General features: G+C 37.5%; 1 pseudogene; it reads left to right on the top strand.

The window, feature by feature from the left end:
- The first annotated feature begins 2,462 nt into the window (after positions 1 to 2,462).
- LOC131478156 (phosducin-like protein 3) overlaps positions 2,463 to 6,000 on the top strand; it is a 151,336-nt pseudogene continuing 147,798 nt past the window's right edge.

The following is a 6,000-nucleotide window of genomic DNA, read 5'->3' as shown; positions in this document are numbered from 1 at the left end:
CTTGTGTGTCATGAAGAAAACTCTGCATGCATGCCATTATTTTTACAACAACAACAACAAACACTTTGAATTCTGTTTCTCACCAACTGTAATGTGTGCTGATAGGGATTCTGTGCTAGATCGAGTTCTCACGAGTTTCATTGCCAATCATTTGGAACGTCAGTAAGAGTTCTGAACTAACGCCACAACAGTCTATGATGATGGCACCTATTCACACTCGGGGCAAGCCTGGCCACTAAGATCATGCAAATTCAGCCCTGAAGACAACCTTGAGCACACCCAAAATAGTGATCTTCCCTGCTTTCTGGGTGTTCCTGGCACTCAACGCAGTACATCTGTTATTACTGCAACTGAAAAATCATAAACCTATTCTGCAAATTCAGTATTCTGTCTCTTTCATTTCTTGTGGGAATTTAAGGTATTCAAGATTTGGGGTTTCAGGAAGTCAACATTTTCATTTCAGTCTTTCTGGACTGAGATTTTTTTTTTGTTTTAATTAGATTTTAAACATTTTGTTCTATTTGAATTTTAACATTGAGTTATTATATTTGGAATAGTAGGAATAATCTCTCCATATAATAAACTAGCATCTCACACACCTGATAACTGTTAGGGTGAATATTATTTAATAGATGAAAGTCAAAATGAGCATTGACAAGGATGTATAGAAAAAAAATAAGCCCTTGTATGCTGCTAGTGGTGCTCTGAATGAGAATAGACACTTTGGAAAACAATGTGGAATTCCTTAAGTAGACTAAAAGCAGTATCAGCATTATGAATCTGTAGTTGCACATCTGGCTGTAAATCTGAAGGAATTAAAATCAATATTTCATGCTTGCACTGGCATATTCATTCCTGCACTATTCACAATTGCCAAGAAATGGGAGCAAGTGAAGTGTTCATCATTGCCTAAACGGATAAAAACTACATAGAGTATATAGACAAGTGACTGTTCAACCTGCCTTCCTACATCTAGCAATTGTCTTTTTCCTTTTAAAAAGTGTTAGACTAGGCAGACCAGGTGTTCTTCCTCTATGTCTACCCTGCCTGAGCTGCTGCCTACTCATTTCTCAAGTGCACACTTGCATGCAGGATTGGTCAGAATGTACTGCGTGCATCACCCTGAACTTGGTTCTGACCATGATGTACCTTGCCCTGCACACCAAACACAGGCCCCGAGCACGTGCACACCAAGGAACTTCCACCTTACCTCGCTTATCCCCAATCTTCCCCACCCTTGCCACTGTCTTCTGCACACACAAGAGTTGAGTGGAAGTGGTCCCCAGCTCTGCCCCATGAGGGAGCATTCAAACTCAGTCCTGACTGATGAAACCATTATGCTGGGCTAAAAGCCCAGGCCCCTTCTCTCTCTCTCTCACTCAGTCCTGTCAGAGTGCCTCTAAACATAACAAAAACAAAGGTCTAACTAATGAACAGACACGTTGGCCTCAACCACTGTTTCATCTCCTTTATTCTGTTTGTTTATTTGTTTGTTTTTTTGGGGGTTTCATTTCCTTACTTCCATTCATACCACTTCTCAATAAATTGTGTTTCTGCCACCATTCTTACAAAATCTGCTTCACTAACAAAGATTCAGTTTTCAAGATTAAGAAAAAACTGCAAAAATAATTTCAAAACATTAAGTTGCTACTACCTAGAAAAAAAGTGCACATAATAAAACCCAAAATTGGGCATAATTTACATAACTGTTTTGGTATTGATTATTTATGAATTAGGTACATAATCTTTGGAGGTAAAGAGTGTAAGTCCAGGAAGTATTATATCTTTCCTGGTGTATCCTAAACAATGCAAATATTTTTGCAAACTAATAAGTATTTAATAAATGCTACTAAATCAGTACATCAGTATTCCAGTTGTCAACAATTCTGGTGAGGCTTTACTATCCTATTAATAATTACCACGTTTGAATACTTACTATAACTGATATGATGTACTAGCCTATCCGTTTTATTGATGCAATTCTCATAAAATTTTTGCAATCGAGATTTACCTGTTATTACCCTAGGTGGTGTCCAAAGCACTGGACTCACACAGTTGTAAGGAAAAAGAGAGTCATTCTAACCCTTATCTTCTATTTCTTAAAATACATGGAAAAAATATGTAATTCAAAATGTGCAGTGATAAAAAATATGTAATTCAAAATGTGCAGTGATAGCTCTCAGTTCCTTAATATTCACAGACTAAACTCCTTTGAAACATTGATACAACTATTAATATCCTAATGTGTCTCTGAAAACTACCCTCTAACTATTCTATTTCCTTTTATCTTTTTTCCTTCCTGAAATTTAATAATTTAGATTGACTTAGTTTCTTTAGCTAAGTAATTTTCTTTTTCCTCAAGACTTAATGCCGCTGCTTTTATTTTTTTGTGGCTGTCATCTTACACTGCAAACAGAGACACAAAATAAGCAGTGTTTGTCTAACAGAGTAGGGATACGGGCATGAGACAGGAGCCCGACGGGCTTTCTGATTATCTTTCTCCAGTTCATTACGGACAGAAGCTCCAAGATGGAAAACAGCTTTCCCCAGATTTGCTGAAAGGCTGGACCAAGAGCCATCTGCATCCATTGGGTTCTCCAAAGTATGTCCTTGATTTTACATTATACTTTACTCTGTCCTTGAAACTATTCAGTCATTCAATGACTACAAACCAGAAACTGTGTTCATTGGGATAAAGATATGAACAAAAGCTACATAAAAATTCTTACCTTTTTGGATATGATTTCCAAATGGGCAAATGCAAATTAGACAGTAAAAGTAGCAACTAAAAGAAGTCACACTTGCAGATTATTGCACAGTATCGGATGCTAGGCAAGTATGTGCCAGAAAGTGGGAGGTGAAAGAAGTTGAGAGTTTACAGATGAGCTGGGTCATCAACACGTGAAGGTAACAGCTAAAAGAAGAAGCAGGCGGCAGACAGTACCTCTGGAAAGATCACTCCTAGCAGAAAGCTGACAGTACAAATGCACTAAGTAGGTTTTGCTCCTCACGAAACAGACGAAGGTGCCCAGAACACAGGAAACCAGGAGCAAAGGAAAGGAAAGACACATTGAAATCATTTATGTATTTGTTTTTGCATTAATGACACAGGATTTCATTAGGTTCCCCCAAAAGTCAGTGAATTCGAAGGTTGAATTTAATTACGTACCTGAGGAAAAGAGTGTGGATAGGTTGATATATCACACTTCTCCGGAGAAACAGATCCAATAGGAAATAGGAAGTGACTGCAGAAAGTTTGTGGATAGATTGAATAAGAAGATGCATCGAGGAGGCATATGTTTGGCTTAGTGTCCAGGTTACCACTTTGGTACACTCATAGCTTATGCCAGAGGACCTAGCTTCAGCCCCAGCTCTGACTATCACTCTTGTCTTCTGATACTGCATCCTGAGGGTAGTAGGTTATGCATAAAATACTTGGGTCTCTAGAAATCCAGATATTGACTTCTTGACTACTGAATTTTATATGCCTTGGCTACAGCTGCTCTGGATAATTGGGGAATGAACCTGGAGAAGGAAAATGTGTTTCTATACATCTAACTCTGCCTGTCAAGTAAACCAACAACAACAACAACAAAAAGTAAGCTTATTAAGTTGCAAAAAAAATTTTGAAATCAAAATGGATAATTTTAACAATTTACATTTTCTGTGAATCTTTTCATGCATTTCAAACCATTTTTGCAGGTTGAGAGAAGAAAAGAGATTTATGATGGAGAATTGATTCACATAACCTTAAGCCTGAACAGTTCCATGAAGATTCCAAATGACTGAAAATCAGGGTGTCAGAGATGACAGTGTCAGTCTGAGGGCAGAGGGTGGGATAAGGCAGCAGAGCTCAACAGTCAGGCACGAAGGCATGGTTTGAGCTCCCTGTGTGTTCTCAGGCCTTCGACAGACCAGAGGACATCCTCCTATTTTGCAACAGGTCATTTTTTTTTCAACTGCTTCCATTAATTCTACGGCTAATCTTATGCAGAAACACCTTCACAGAAATGATGTTTAATACGGACACCCTGTGACCCAGTCAAACTGACAAAAGATGAACCATCCCATGTGGTGTGTTCATCTTATTCACATCAACTCTTCTATTTAACTGCGTATTATTCATTCAATGTAATTCACTGGCCTCCCTTAAGAGTACACACTGCTGAACTGCTGCATAGCTCTTGGAACTTGCAACTTGTTTGTCATGAACTCATATATTTCAGCCTAAGTCCATTGGAAAAATAAATATACAGAGAAATGAGTGATTCAAGTATCTGGATCTTGTGTATTTAGCAACAAAATAAAATATCATGTTATGCTAACACATCAGAGATTTGAGCCATGCAGACTTTGATTGAGCACTTGTCAAAATTGTTCTTGTCTCTAACATTTAAGAAAGCCAGGCTTTATATAGTTTCAAAGCTCTATCCTTGACAAGAGTTAATTGAAAGAAATGGCATTCCTGAGTTAAGATTTCAGTTTTGTCCTTGACTTTCACAGTAAAATATTTGTAAGACGGATCTGAGTGCTTTTTTCCCTTGGAAAATTGGAGTCAACTACTTTGTTCAGTAAGTTAACCATCCTTACGTTATGGTCAAAGTCCATTTGGCACATTTCTTCTGGGGCTCAGTGCGAAGAGTATATTTGTTTTACAAATTTACCATGATAGTTTTCTTGCAGTTTTGTTAATGGGAATTAACCTCAAATCTAACTTGTTGCTTAACTGTTGTCCATGGGCTACAAAGCTGTATTGCAGATGTATTGACAAATGTGGTATAGGAGATAGGGTAATGGGTACATAAACTGATAAAACATGGTTGTTTTTATACAAAATTTTCAGGGACATTTTAAATTGGTGTTCGAACAACAATGATGGAAGAGTCACTGTGTTGATGACTTTTAGTGAATTTTAAGAGTGTAGAATGGTAAAAATTTAAAAGCATTTATCATTTTTAAATGTCTTTCAAAGCACATACTTATCATGCAAAAATATTTCTGTTTTAATGTTTTAGTCTCCATATGAAAACTAGAGCAAGTCTTTTCCTTCTCATAATTTCATATCTATGTTATATTTGGCATCTTAATAACTTCCTACATATTTTTCCTACATAAATAAGAAAAAAACCAATTGCTTATTTTTATTAGAAGCACAGTTCCACAGAAAGAAGGAGTGACAGAGAGAAAGATCTTCCATCTGCTGGTTCACTTCCCAAATGGGTGCAATGGCCAGTGCTGAGCCCATGCAAAGCCAGGAGCTTTCTCTAAACCTTCCCTGTAGACACCGGACCCAAATCTTTTCTAGCATGCTTATGATAAAACAAAAGCCATTGGAGTGTGTGACTGCTAACTTCATTCCTATGAGAAACTACACACTCAGAAGTGTGAGAAGGTACTTCTGTCTCGCTAAAAGTATCTTCTGGGTAGAAATAAACATTCTGTACACTTTTAAAAAGACTATCCCTTTCCTCATTGCAGCAGAGTGGTTTTTCTGACTACCTATTATCCCATCTAAGTGCCACAGTGTGTTTTTGAAAATAGGAGTGATGCTAAATGAAATATTATACAGGAGGCATGATTCAATCCTACAGTTCCTCACAGAGAACTCTCTTGTTGTTCTGCTTTTAGGAGGTACAGTATTGATGATTTGCAATTAAATTTCATTTTGGGGCATATTTAAAGCTAGCATGCATTTTTACAAGAATATTATTTCTTTGAAATCAAATTTGTAATCTAATTTCAATAGTATTGTTTCATGAGATTTCCTTTATCACAGATAAAAAGCTAGATGTGGACAAAGCAACGATCTTAGTCAAAGTCTGATTTCAGTTAGAAACGCTCATCTAAATCTCATGGACCAAAGTACTTAGCAGACATAGAAAGACAGAGTTGCTGTGTCTAAGATGCCCGCAGGCTCTTCGTGTCCAACATTCCCTGTTTGCCAGCAATGCTCACCAGGCTGTACTTCCCTTCGTGTGGTACGCAAAGCCTGTTAGGATG

This window comes from Ochotona princeps, chromosome 28 (genome assembly GCF_030435755.1).
Source record: "Ochotona princeps isolate mOchPri1 chromosome 28, mOchPri1.hap1, whole genome shotgun sequence".
In the NCBI taxonomy this organism is placed as follows: Eukaryota; Metazoa; Chordata; class Mammalia; order Lagomorpha; family Ochotonidae; genus Ochotona; species Ochotona princeps.
Note: the sequence above shows the minus strand (reverse complement) of the source record. Positions and strands in the feature narration are given on the sequence as shown.